Source organism: Telmatherina bonti (genome assembly GCF_933228915.1).
Source record: "Telmatherina bonti genome assembly, chromosome: 21".
NCBI classification, from domain to species: Eukaryota; Metazoa; Chordata; class Actinopteri; order Atheriniformes; family Telmatherinidae; genus Telmatherina; species Telmatherina bonti.
The window spans coordinates 1,338,493-1,352,951 of NC_136630.1; the positions used below are offsets into that span (position 1 = coordinate 1,338,493).

General features: G+C 39.9%; 1 pseudogene across 1 annotated transcript in view; it reads left to right on the forward strand.

Annotated features, from left to right (window-relative positions):
• LOC306771818 (hepatic leukemia factor-like) overlaps positions 1-14,459 on the forward strand; it is a 57,485-nt pseudogene that overhangs the window by 33,342 nt on the left and 9,684 nt on the right. Inside the window, exon 3 of the transcript in view lies at positions 12,658-12,872. The product of the transcript in view is annotated as a hepatic leukemia factor-like (transcript). The remainder of the gene's footprint in view (positions 1-12,657; positions 12,873-14,459) is intronic.

Sequence of the window (14,459 nt, forward strand, 5' to 3'; positions counted from 1 at the left end):
TGATGAGAATGCCCACACCTGCTCGGCACCTCTCACCATGAGCAACTCCAGAGTGGAAGAAGGTCCAGCCCGTCTCGAGGGTACTGGTTCCAGAGCCCAAGCCATGCGTCGAGGTGAGTCCAACTATATCTAGTCGGAACCGCTCAACCTCGCGCACAAGCTCAGGCTCCTTCCCCACCAGAGAGGTGACGTTCCACGTCCCTAGAGCCAGCTTCTGCAGCCGGGGATCGGACCGCCAGGGTCCCCGCCCCTTGCTGCCGCCCAGCTCACATTGCACCAGACCCCTACGGCTCCTCCCGCAGATGGTGAGCCCACGGGAGGTGGGGCCCATGTAACCCTTTTGGGCTGAGCCCGACTGGGCCTCATGGGCGAAGGCCCGGCCACCAGACGCTCGCTCTCGTACCCCGCCTCCAGGCCTGGCTCCAGAGGGGGGTCCCGGTAACCCGCGTCCGGGCAAGGGAACATTCATCCCCAGGTTAGTCGTCATCATAGAGGTCGATGAGCCGTGCTTGGTCTGGTCCCTCCCCTAGACACCTGTTTGCCATGGGTGACCCTACCAGGGGCATAAAGCCCCCGACAACATAGCTGCTAGGATCTTCGGGACGCACAAACCCCTCCACCACGATAAGGTGACGGCTCAGGGAGAGGCCATCTAGTGCCATCTTAACTTTTCCATATAAGTGGGGTGACAAAACTGACCGTCCTCAGCCAGTGCCTGCAACCTTCTCCTCACGGAAAAAGATCGGAGGAAATGCACATGAAAACTGGGCCCTCATACGATTGCTGCCTTTCATTGTTGGAGACAAAATACCTGTCGGGGATTCAGCTTGGCTTTTGCTTATGTCTTTAAAAGACATTATTGAACTTGTTATTGCTCCAGTCAATGAGGAAGAAAGCATAGCATATCTGGACTCAAAAATTTCTGAACACAGACACAGATTCCAGGAAGTATTTCCAAATGAAGCTTTGATTCCAAAGCACCACTTCTTGGAACACTACCCAACATTAATAAAAAGCTTTTGGACCTCTGGTGGCTTTCTGGACTATGAGATTTGAAGCAAAACATAGTCAGTTTAAACGGATTGTAAGACATACTGGAAACTTCAAGAACATACTCCTTTCCCTGGCTACAAAGCACCAACTACTGCTAAGCCATCACTTGCATTCTACTACAGTTTTGCCAGCTGTTAGTGTTGTAAGGATAAAAACAATACCGTTAGATGTTCTGCATGGAGATATTCAGGAATCAATCAGGTTTCTTTACCCTTCACAGACTGAAGTTCACCTGACTGACACAGCCACTTACCAGGGAACAAGGTACTCAAAAGGCATGATTGTGGCCTATGGCTCAACTGCAGGTCTTCCTGATTTTGCAGAGATTATGCAGATTGCAATTTTTGGGGAAAGAGTACATTTTATTGTAAGGCAGCAGATATCATGGTATGATGAACACTATCATGCATATTATTTGGAGCAAACTGTTCACACAACTCTTTTTGATCAACAGAGACTCTAAGTGATGTGTGTCCTCTGTCAGCCTATATTGTTACAAGAAAGCGCATGGTGACGTTAAAGCGTCACATCTGTTTCAAGTGCTGAGAATCATATGTTTTCTGTCTTCAAAGATATGGAGCAACCTGTAAGATTTCGAGTCCTCATTCATCATGAAGCGAAGAAGGTGACACTCAATCATGGAATACCCTCTACTGTGGCAGAGTTGGTTGAAGCCATTAAGGAGCATCTTTCCATTGACACAGATATAAGTCTTCAGTACAAAGATGATGACTTTGATGACTTCTTCACTCTTACATCTACTAATAACTTGAAAGATAAAGACACACTCAAAGTAGTGTATGTACCAGTAACCTTGATGCTGACAGCTTTTCCTCCGGAAAGCACACCTGATATCTCTAATGCGGCATGCTCAAGTGAGTCTGAGAATCTTTCTGTATGCTGAAATGATACTGTAATTCTGAGTCCATCCCCTTCTGAAAGGCAGAGCCCGTGGCCAGCTGTGTTTCCCATTCCAACGTTCTCACACAACACGGAATTGGCTTTAAGACAAGGCAATGATATCTATTTAAGAGAAGGCACCCGACTCACATCCCCAAGTGTCAAATCTGACATTCTGGAACGCCTGGCAGAGGTTATGTTTTCTTACACAGCTTACCTCAATGATGCCCAAAGATGTGAAGTTGCACAGGCATTGGTTGACAAGCATCCCTGCTTAAAAGAGCCTGGGTCTTTTAATGGAAGTTATGGGTGGCAGCAAAGCCTTAAATACAAATGTGGAAACTACCAGACCAAGCGTAAAGCACTGGGAAGCCCTGAACTCCTGAGAAAACTCACTGAAACACAAACCAGAGGATGAAAGAAAAGTTGCGAAAAATGTGAAGAAACCAAAGAGGGTGAAGGTAAATTACCTTCCTTCACATCCACATGGGGAAACAGATGACACCCTTGAAAAACTGAGAGTTGATCTAATCACAGCCATCAAAAAAAAGGACTGTGTCACAACCATTAATTGATGGCTCAGACGTATAGCTGGAGAAGGCAAGAAGTGGTCTCCCACTCTCCAAAGGTGGCAGTTTAAAGAACGATGGCCTGCTCTGTTCGACCCACTACAGGTAAACAATTTTACCCCAGGTCATGTAATGTTAATTTTAGGGCTGGGCGATATGACCTTTTAGTAATATCCCAATATTTTTATGGCATGTCACGATATACGATATATATCTCGGTATTTACCTCAGCCTTGAATTAATACTTTGGTGCATACAGTCACATCAGTAAGATGATTTTGTGTCTCCATTAGAACATAATTGTTCATACTGCATTAAGATATGCTGATTTTAAACATTCATGCCAAAAGGATGAAATTGTAATGAAGCAAACTGATCAAAACCGTATTTATTGAACAGTTAAAGCAGTGGCAGAAACATGTCATTTTAAAACAAAATAAAGTGACTTTGCATGATATAATAAATGCAACGTATGAAAATAGGTGCTCTAGGGGGGACTTTTCAAATGATGAACTATTATAAGGCTTTGCTTTATGGATATGTTTTTGAGTTGTTGTGTATTTTTTTAATCGCAGAGTTTAGTGTAGAAATCAGTCTTATAATCCAGGCAGAATGTCCTCGTATCGTCTCCAATAAACGGCTTCAGCCAGCTTTTAATTCGGATTTGATTCCCACTGCTTTCTGTACTTTCTAGAGACATGAGGAGCTAGATAAATATGCTTGTGTCGGATGAGGTGAGTAAGTGACAGAGGTTGTGAATGTAATCAAATAGAATTATTTTTGCGTGACGTGAAAAACTTTGTAATTTACGTCCCACTCTGTAATCCAGAGCGGGATCAGTGGCGGATTTGGCTGTTCATTGTGACTGTAGGTGGAGTCGTGCAGGTGTCCTCTCTGCTCCTCTGACTACTGCAGCTGCAGCCGGAGCGACTGAGTGCTTTAGGACGGGGAGAGACTCTCCTTCTGACAATAACTTTACAATATGCGCTTTAAAGTCAGTCGCCAAAACACCAGGAAAGTCTCCAATAACTCCTGTAAAAGTCGCTAGATTTGTCGCTTTTCACAAGAAGTCGCCAGATTTAGCGAGAAAGTCACCAAGTGGGCAACAGTGGCTACACGCTGCCTCTCATGACGTAGCACGTAGCTCACGTTATGTACGTAACGAGGTGCGCTTGCTTTAACTCTCTGTGTAAAGCAGTGCAGAGTCGAGGAGGGAGGAAACTCCGCCCACAGCTAAAAACAACTGCGTGACAACAGGATACTCCAATATGACGAATATAGGCATTTTCTATATTCGCACAGGGTTTAGCCACGATATCTCCAGTATATTCAATATATCACCCAGCCCTAGTTAATTAATTGTTTGTGTGATTTTGTATTTAATAAACCTAGGTCACCATATTTTGACTTTAAGATGTCTGATTTGATTTGCATGTGTACAGAAGATCCACAATTTTCCATTGTTTTAATATTATAAAATAATTGATTGCATGAGATTACAAAGTTGCCAGTATTTTCACCACTAAAATTCCCAATTAACAGTTTTTGTTGTTTTCCAGATAAATGCAGAGTTCCTAAGATGCACAGCTGTTCCTCTGGAATCAACATTTATGTCCAACCTGGATAAGTACACTCCAAAACTTCTGGAACTGTTCAGTGAGAAGGGGGGAGCAGTTGGACAGCGCATTAAGAAGTTGATGATGGAGCTTATACAGGTGGGACAGAACAGGCTAAACAGATTTTATTTATATAAATATAGAATTGATTTGATTCGTGCTCAATTGTCTTATTTAATCAGAAAAACCTCAAATTAAAATTTACAGACATCTCTTGGGCTTCCAATTTCAAAATACACACAGTTCAGAGGATGGTTAAAAACATGGCACAAAAAGCCTTTTCATACCTGAATAATTGACTGGTCTGTGGAAATAGTATGCATTAATACCATTTTTAGTCTGTTTGACCTTTAGGTTGTCTGGCAGCAAAGCAAATTTAGTTCATGCAAACACTTAAGATGCATAGAAGCCACTTCAGATATTCAGTCCATTTTTTAAATTAGGTTTTGTACCTGAAAATCTGTCTCCTGTATAAAGCAAAAAATACTTTGTTCTTTAAAATGTTTGTTCTTTTCTTTATTATTTATTATCGCTTTAGGATCCAAGTGTTTCTTCTTGAAGAAAAGAGAGGTTACTTTGAGATGTCTCATTGAATACATGGGGGAAAGTGGGCAGGAGCTGATTTCTGACTACCAAGTAAGTATATTGGACTGGTCTGGAAGTCATTGAAAGTCTTTATTCAAGCATTTAGAATTTGTAGTCATTTTGTTTTCTATTTTGTGTCATAAAGGGAACACCAGAGAACATTGTGCATGAGGACTTGAAGATGCATCCGTTGAAGATGTATGTTTGCCATGCACCAGATGCTGTAGGCATTGTCATTGAGGGAATCCCAGTCCTTACCAATATTGGAAATCTTGCAAAAGCTTGTTGTTTACTCCTTGGCATGACCTACACACTTAACCTCCAATAGCCATCGAAACTTGCAAAAACATTTGAAGTCTTCCAGAGACTTTTTGTTGGGCTGGAGATGCTGCGTCCAAGACCAAGCTCCAAGTTTGTAGCGCTAAAAAACAAACTGCTTTCATAGACTGGACCTCAAACAGCTGTTTTAATGTGTTTCAAGACTGTTCTGAATGTTCTGAAGCCAGGTGACGAACTTGCTAAAGTATTTGAAGTTTTATAAAAACTTTGTTGGACTGCTGCCTCCAAGACCAAGCTTCAAGTTTGTAGCACTGAAAAACAAACTGCTTTCATAGACTGGGCCTCAAACAGCTGTTTTGCTGTCTGTGCAAGACTGTTTTGAACAGTCTAAAGCTAGGTGATTTGAATTGATGTTTCCTTTCAAGCTTGTTTTTTTCCCCCAAAATTCCTAAAGTATTAGAAGTTTTATATAAAACTGTGTTGGACTGCTGCCTCCAAGACCAAGCTTCAAGTGTGTTGCACTGAAATGCAAACTGTTTGGTGGCCTCAAACAGCTGTTTTGCTGTTGTTCAAGACTGTTCTGAATGCTCTGAAGCCAGCTGACGAACTTGCTAAAGTATTAGAAGTTTTATAAAGACTGTGTTGGGCTGCTGCCTTGAAGACCAAGCTTCAAGTTTGTAGCACTGAAAAAAAAACAAAAAAACTGCCTTGTGGCCTCCAGCAGCTGTATTGCTGCTTGCTCAAGACTGTTCTAAATCTCCTTAGATAACTAAAATGTCTTTTGTTTTGTTCATAACTTGTCTGTTCTTTGTTTTCTTTTTTTTTCCAAAAAGATGCAAAAACATTTATAGTTCATTTATAGTCTTCCAGAAACCTTGGCTGGACATGCTACATCCAAGACCAAGCTTCAAGTTGGTAACTGACCTCAAACAGCTGTTTTGTTATCTGCTCAAGACTGTTCCAAATCTCTTGAGATAACTAAAATAATCAAAATTTATTACCATGTTTTCATAAGTTGTTTTTCATGGTTGCAAAAATGTGGTTGTACAAAGACATTTTGTTGTGCTGACATGCTGCGTCCATGACCAAGTTTGATAGGGTTAGGGTTAGGGTTAGTGTTCCATCTGGAGAAAAAACTGACTTGAGTGACCAGATTACTGAAAAGGACACGGCTCAAGCTTCAAATGATGAAGATATTGTTGAAAGCAAGGGCCAAAGAAGTTCGGTAGTGTGGAGGTGTTTCGGTTGTTTGAAGTCTGACAAAAAGCGTGCACTGTAATTTGTGTAGACGGCATGTTTCTACAAAGTCTGGAAATACAACCAATCTTTTTTTTATCACCTGAAGCAGTGCCACCTGCTACAGCACACACAATCTCAGACTGAAACGAGGGTCGGTTCTTAATCTCAAACCAGGTAACAACCAGTGCAGCAGTCCATAGAGTCAGCTTTCTCCAGCGTTATTCCATACGACAAAAAAGGAAGAGACATGGCAACATAACAAATGCAATAGTCTACTGTCTTGCTAAAGACATGCTACCAATAAACACGGTCAAAAATGATGGATTCAAGCAGCTAATTAAGGTAATTGACCCTCGTTACCAACTCCCTTGGCGTAAACTTTTCTCTTAGGTAGCACTTCCAAAGCGTTATTCAGAGTGCAGAGCGACGGCTTAGAAGCAGCTGCAAAGTGTGTCGTACTTCGCTACCACATCCGACATGTGGTCAAGTCGCACGTCAAACCCTTACCTTTAGGGCTGGGCAATATGGCCAAAAAATAAAATCTGATTTTTTAAAAACAAATCTGATTTCTGATTTTAATCGATTTTTTTTTCCCCTGAAAAAAAAAAAAAAAAATTGAAAATGTCAATGTCTTTTTCAAAAATGCTTTTATTGCGATCAGCCTAGGAGTTTACCTAAATTTAAAGTGCAACTAAACAAGCTGTTAAACAAGATTGTAAAAAGAGATGCAGGCACTGCCTCTGTAAACATTATAAGTTGTACTTAGTGCGTTTCCACTGTGAGATAGTTTTTAAGTTTTGATCATACATTTAAGAATAGACCTCATCTCACTTGTGTAATTTTATTCTAAAATAAAAAAAAACAGATAAATAAATAAATAGAAATGCCTCCTCTTGGAAGAAAATTAGTGATTCCTTTTAAAGTATTTTGACATTAAATAACCAAAACAATTTCCCACATTGGCAATGAGGGAATAAAAATGAAAGTTTCTTTACACTTAACATGTGTTTAGAGAAAGTTGACCTCTTTGATACAAAATACTATTTTTAAAAAAAATCCCTGAATGTTAATTAAAGCTATATTTCTAACATACATGTATTATTACATTCTTGGGGTTTTTTGTTTGATTTACACATTTTTGGTGAGAAAGACGAACATGTCATCTGGCTTCAGACCCCAGTGGCATGCGCCCCCTCCCACACTGAAAACCTGCGTTTCCATCACACCTAGAAACTTTGCAAAAACTAAATATTTCCATAAAAACCGCTGCTATAAAAGATTTTACTATCTCAAGAGGTGGTTTTTCATACATTTCGATACAGAAATTTTTGCATTTACGTGTCCGCAGACGTGACGTGGGGGGACGTGACCAGTTAATTCCCGGTAAAGATGGCACGGTGTGGAATAAATAACAGTGAATTTAAGAGTTTTGGAAAAGAAGTTGAGGGAGAAAATCTTTGAAAATCCAAAGCAAATTCTCAGCAGCAAGTAGAAAACCCTAAAATAACGCTACGTGCCCACTTTGCTTTAACCGCAATTACGAAATGTGATGCTAATGTGCTAAACATTGTTCAACGGAAACATCCGCAAATCACAATTGTTGTTTGTCAAAATGTACAAATATTGTTTTTATTTTGCAAAAAAAAAAAAAAATGTAATGGAAATGCAGAGGGGGCGCTTGTTGTACGTTTCTAGCTGCCACGTTGTTTTTGTTGTGTTTTTGCATTTCTGTGGGAAACCAGCGGGAGCGCACTGACGTCACTATAAGGTACGGAAGCCCAAAAGGTGCTGGCGGGGCAAAAAAAAAATCTTGATTTTCATAAAAATAAATCCTCATAAACAGCAAATTCTAATTAATTGATTTAATCGATTAATCTCCCAGCCCTACTTACCTTAGCCTCACTGCCCACTACATCAACCAGGATTGGAATTTGAAAAGCAAATGTCTTCAAACTGCCCACTTTCCTGATGACCATACAGGTGAAGTCATTGCTTTAGGACTGTCAGAAGTGCTTGTATCTTGGGGAATAAAAAACAAACAAGTCTGCATCACAATCAATAGTGGGACAAATGTAGTCAAGGCTACATCCTTAAACAACTGGACCCGGGTTATAATTCAGGGCTTTGGGACTTCATCATTCATTCATTCCCTGTTAGCTAATGCCTTACAACAACTTTTCTTTCTGTTGTCCAAACAGAACATGAAATCATTTCGGCAAATGGGACACCTCAATACAAAACGTAAAAAGTGATTAAACAACGAAAATAATAGAATCACCTACTGTCACCTTTTTTTTTTTTTTTTTAAATTTATTTATTTATTTATTTTTTATAAGCAATGAAGTAGTAATATGCATGTTTTCAGGGCTGGGAATTTTAGTTCTGGTTGCAAAAAAACCTTACATTAATTTGATTTTCGACTATTAATGAGTGTTTTTGTCGATTACCTTTTATCCACAAAGAAAGCTGGAAAAGACAAGAGGGTGGAGCAAGCTGTGGGTGTGTGTAAGAAAGTGGTGGCTGCCTTCCATTTCTCTTGGAACAAGAAGAGAGACTTGGCTGTTGCTCAGGAAGAGCTTCACCTACCCCAGCACAAGTTGGTGACAGTCACCTACCAGGTGGGGTTCACGCCAAAAAATGGTTGAGAGGATACTGGAGCAACATAAAGCTATCTCTCAGGTCCTCAGTGCAGATAAGAAGACCAGGCACTTGGTTCCCTCCTGGCAAGACCTAGATGTGCTAGAATATGTGCATGGGGCCCTGAATCCACTACTGGACTTCACAGATTCACTTTCTGGAGAAAGTTATGTGAGTGTGTCATACTTTAAGCCGATGCTTCATCTTTTCAGAAAGCTGATTCTGAAACCATCTGAGGATGAAACACAGCCCACAAAAGACCTTAAGATGACAGTCATGGCATACCTTGATGAAAAGTATGATGACCAGATGACTGATGAACTGCTTGATATTGCAACCTTGGTGGATCCATGCTTCAAGGTGCAATACATTAATGTAGAAAAGGTTGATGCCATCAAAATGAGAGCAGTGTCTGAAATGTTGGTTTGAAATGAAGACATGTCCACATCTTGACTTGCTGGCACCAGGTGCAGACAGTGGAATGGACCCCTGCAGTGGTGGAAAATCCACGAGAGAAACTTTCCAAGAATTAGCTGCCTGGCAAAGCGTTAATTGTGCATCCCTGCAACTCCTTCTGAGACGGTATTTAGCACAGGGGGTACTATTGTGACTTGCCACAGGGCAGCTTTAAAACCTGAAGCAGTGGATAGGCTTGTCTTCCTGGCCCGCAACCTGTAGGCTTTTGCAAGACTTAAAATATTGACAGCAGCACTAACTGGGATTTTTTTTAGGCCTTTTCACCCATTTATTGCCTCACAGCACAAGATGACGACATTCGAGTTGATATTTCTATTTTGTTTATGTTGTCTTGAAAGCTGCTTCAATGTGCACAAAGGAGTTCGAATGTCTTTTTTTTAAATATATATTGTTTTATTTTCAACACTCATTTTTATTTTTTTTAAAAAAGAAACCAGATGAGAGGAGATTCTGTTTTGGTTCCAAGCATATTTAATTGATATTCGCATAATTGTCCATATGTCCATTTTGTGTAATTTTTTTTTCTTGTTAAACTTGAACGTTTTTAGATTTTTTTTCCTCTTATTTATTCCCTTTACAGCATAAGATGGTAGCATTTTATTTTGTTTCCGTTGTCTTTGAAAGCTACTTTAATATGCACTAAGGATTCATTGAAACAAAAAGGCTTTTGTTTTTATTTCAAATTTTTATTTAAAAACAAGCTATTTTGAAGAAAATATAAAGGGAGAGATTATGAAAACATATAAACATTATATATAAACATTATATAAACATTTTTGTATGTTAAAATGTTTATTTATGTCTGTTCCCCTGAAGAACTTGATGTTTAGAATTAATATTTTGTTTTTAAATGGAGTTGACCAGACAATTTAGTGGTCCGTTTGGTTCATATTTTCTTTTGAGACTTGAATGCTTTTGCTTTTACTTTGTTTATTTTGTACTTTTTTTCAGTATCTGAAACTGTTTAATCATGTTCCTTCAGCATGTTTGTCAAGTTTAACCTATGACAGAAAATTAATATTTAAATCAAAACAAGCTGCTGGTGATTTAATATTTCTGTTATGAGCAATGAAACAATTACATTTGACAAATATAGTGATTTAATTTATATCGTGATATATATTGATACTGTCTGAAATGAAACACAATACCGTGATAGGAAAATATTTTATATCACCCAGCCCTGCCTCCAATCAACATGTGTGCTGTTTTCACCCTCACAAATTTCATCCATAATTGAAACAATTAAATTGGTGTTTAGAGTTAAAATCCTAAGATTAGGGTTAGGTTGTTTAGGTAATTTGTTTTTTAAAAAAAAGCAGAAATTTTTTTAAAATTTGAATATTTTATTGTAATTTTTTTGTGCCACAAAAGTGACCAGAGGCAGCAAAATGCATCTGCAAAAAATAAAAAAATAAATCTATTCTTTAAAATGTCTTAAAAATAAATCTAATAGAATCAGAATCACCTTTTATTATCATTGTTCTAAAACAATGAAATTTGAGCAGTTGCTCTTTAAAATAGAACCTTTTAAAATATTTACAAGTTAGAAAAATATAATAATCCAAAAAATAGAAATATGTACAATGTAATAATGCAAATTATTTAAAAATAAAATGAAATAGTGTAGTGACTCACATCAGTGTTAGGAGGTGTGTTGCAGCAGCGAAACTCCCAACACTTGCAGGACTGCTGCTCTGAAGGGGTGAAGTTGGCCAACCCTGGAACAGTGCAGTCAACCGAATGTAAAGACTAAATGGTGCAGATGGAGAGAATATAGACCGTAGGCCTAGATTCAATTCAATTCAATTCAACTTTATTTATATAGCGTCAAATCACGGCAATGCCATCTCAAGACGCTTTACAGACAGAGGGGAAAACATAATGAAGGCCAATTCATAACAGCCTATATAAGGAAACCAACAGATTGAGTTGAGTCCAACTCAATCTCCCATCCTGAGCAAGCACACTGGCGACAGTGGGAAGGAAAAAACTCCCTTTTAACAGGAAGGAAACCTCCGGCAGAACCCGGCTCAGGACAGGCAGCCATCTGCCTCTGCTGTGTGGGGGGGAAGAGGACAGAAAGACAACAGACAACAGGAACTGCTACTCCCGGCCAGGGAGACCTGCTGAGACAGGAGACATACATGTTAATGATGCAACACTGTTATTGGGGGGGGTAAAAGATAGGGATAAAGAGAAAGAAGCTCAGTGTATCAGGAAATGTCCCTCAGCAGTCTAAACCTATAGCAGCATAACTAAGGGATGCTAACCATCCCTAGCTATAGGACTCATCAAAAAGATAAGTCTTCAGCCTAGTCTTAAAGGTGGGGAGGGTGTCTGCTTCCCTAACACTAACTGGGAGCTTATTCCATAAGAGAGGGGCCTGATAACCAAAGGCTCTGCCTCCTGCTCGGCTCTTTGAGACTCTAGGAACCACAAGTAAGCCTGCAGTCTGCGAACGAAGTACTCTGCTTGGTATATAAGGAACTATGAGGTCTTTGATATATAGTGGTGCCTGGTTGTGGAGGGCTTTATATGTAAGGAGAAGGATTTTAAATTCTATTCTAGATTCAACAGGCAGCCAATGAAGAGAGGCTAAAACTGGAGAAATATGATCTCTCATGCTGGTTCTGGTCAGGACTCTGGCTGCAGAATTCTGGATCAGCTTAAGGCTTTTCAGGGCATAGTAATTGTACAGAAAGACCAGTTGTATTGAATGTTTTTCAGCCATTCTTATCGTTCATTGTGGTTATTGCTGTCCAAAAGAAACCGTCTATACTCTACTAGTCCGTACTCTGTGACCTGTAGTGCCGTGCCAAGAATAACAGCTCAAACAGGTGGTAACTGAAGTGACTAAAGAAAGGGATTTAAAACTGGACAGTGATGAAGCCTTTCCGACCTGCAGTGGCGGTGAGTTCCACAGAGGCCCGATAGGACTCCTTCTTAAGCTTGACAGCATCCCTCCCTGCTGGAGTCCACCAACGAGTTCCTGGGATTACCGCCACGACAGGCACCAACGACTTTACGGCCACAGCTCCGGCTGGCCGCCTCAACAATAGAGGCACGGAACACAGCCCATTCGGACTGGGTTAGATCGTTCCTCAAAATTATGTCCCTTATTACAAAATTAATTTAAAAAAGGAGGGAATGTGAGATATCCAGGAAAAAGAGGAAATAACTGAATAAAGTCCAAATGAAAAGCAGAAAGAAAAACAAAAATATTTTAAAACATCAGGAAAAAAAAAGGAAAAACAAAATAAAAAAAAAATTAACAACCATCATTCCTCTTCTTCACACAGGAATCCCAAACTCCAGAAACACTCCCAGTCCCATTGATCCAGATTCCATTCAGGTTCCAGTTGGTTACGAGCCGGACCCAACAGATCTGGCTTTGTCCAGCATACCTGGTCAGGACATTTTCGATCCACGCAAGCGCAAATTCTCCGCTGAGGAGCTGAAGCCGCAGCCCATGATCAAGAAAGCTCGAAAGGTCTTCATCCCTGAAGACTTGAAGGTAATTTAGAGCCATTTTTTATGGTGGGTTCACTGAACCGCTGTAAAGAAAATCATCTCTTCAAAATTTCAATTGTCAGATTTGTATATATTCATGTTTGCTTAGAAAGAACTTGCAGAAAGAAAGCCTCTCATCCAATCAGAAGCCTAGTTTCCATCTGAAATGGTGAGAATCAAAGTTGTAACAACTCCCCATCCATCAGTTTAATGTGCAGGTTAGCAAGCGGAGGAGTAGGTAGCATCAGGGTTTTCCTGATGAAGACTTAAATAAAAAATCACAAATCAGACAAGCTAAAAGACCAGAATAGGAGGTCTGGAGAAATGTCCAGAATTTGTGATTTAAGGTAAAGAATTGAGCAGATACATTCCTGAGTTAGCATTATCTAAAAGTTGCTAATGTTAGCTTCACTGCAGTTTTTCCACGACTCATCATAACTTCATAAAAACTCTATAGTAAATGTTGGAAAATAATATTTGTCTTTAATAAAACGGTCCAGTTTGTTTCAGCTGCTTCAGCTTCTTCACACACACACACACACACACAGCCAGGAAAATAAACTATATTAGCTTCTTAAGCTCAGAAAAACATGGGTTCTTTCTCCTGGAAGGCAGAAGTTTCCACTGACAGAGTAATTCCCATCGATAAAAAGTTAAAGAAACAACTAAAACAACTTTGTCTTGTCCAGGTGCAGGATGTTGGAGGACAGAGGTGGGATGTAAAATAAGTAAAAAAAGCAGTTGCTTTGAAATGTCTGCATCTTTTCCTCCAAAAACACACTGGAATGCACATTTTCAGAAAGTGAACGTAAATAAAACGACTTGTACAGAGATGGCCAAGACCTGGCTGGGATCTGTCAAAACAAATGGAAGGTAGATTCTGTGGATATAAAATTGCCTTTTTACCGGGAATGGAACTCTCAAGAGACATTTTCATTCATCCCCCCCAGAAGCGGGCATGAACAATGTTTGGCGGACGCTTCGCTTTACTGGGACAAAAAAGTCAAAGAACTCCTGCTGAACATTGGTGGTAAAATGTCTCAAGTTGATCCTGCAGTGTTCTACTGGCAAAATGAAATGTCTCAGATAACAGGAGTTCTGGCATGTCATGTGGATGATTTTCTTTCTGCAGGATCAGAGCACTTTGCAACTACTGCTATTCCTGTACTTAAGTCAGCTCTCCACATAGGCCAGGAAGAACATGGCAATTTTTCCTATGTAAGGGTTGGACTTTGCTCCAGTGGGAGGTTTTGTGCAGGTACATCAGCAGAGTTAAATTGACAACTTACAACCAGTTCATTTATAGGCAGCACGTGATATACTAAGAAATGCACCCCAAAACAACACAGAGAGAGAGCAAGTTAGGTCCAAAGTAGGTCAGATTTTATGAGCTGCCAAACAAAAAAGACCAGATGTCATGTTTGACACTTGTAGTCTGGCATCTAACATTAAAAATGCAACTGATCAGTCTATCCATGAAGTGAACAAAGTGATTCGTAAACTAAAATCAGAGAAGGTCACACTGAAGTTCCAACACTTAGGCAGCAGTGATGATTTGAGTTTAGCTGTCTTCAGTGATGCCTCACTGGGC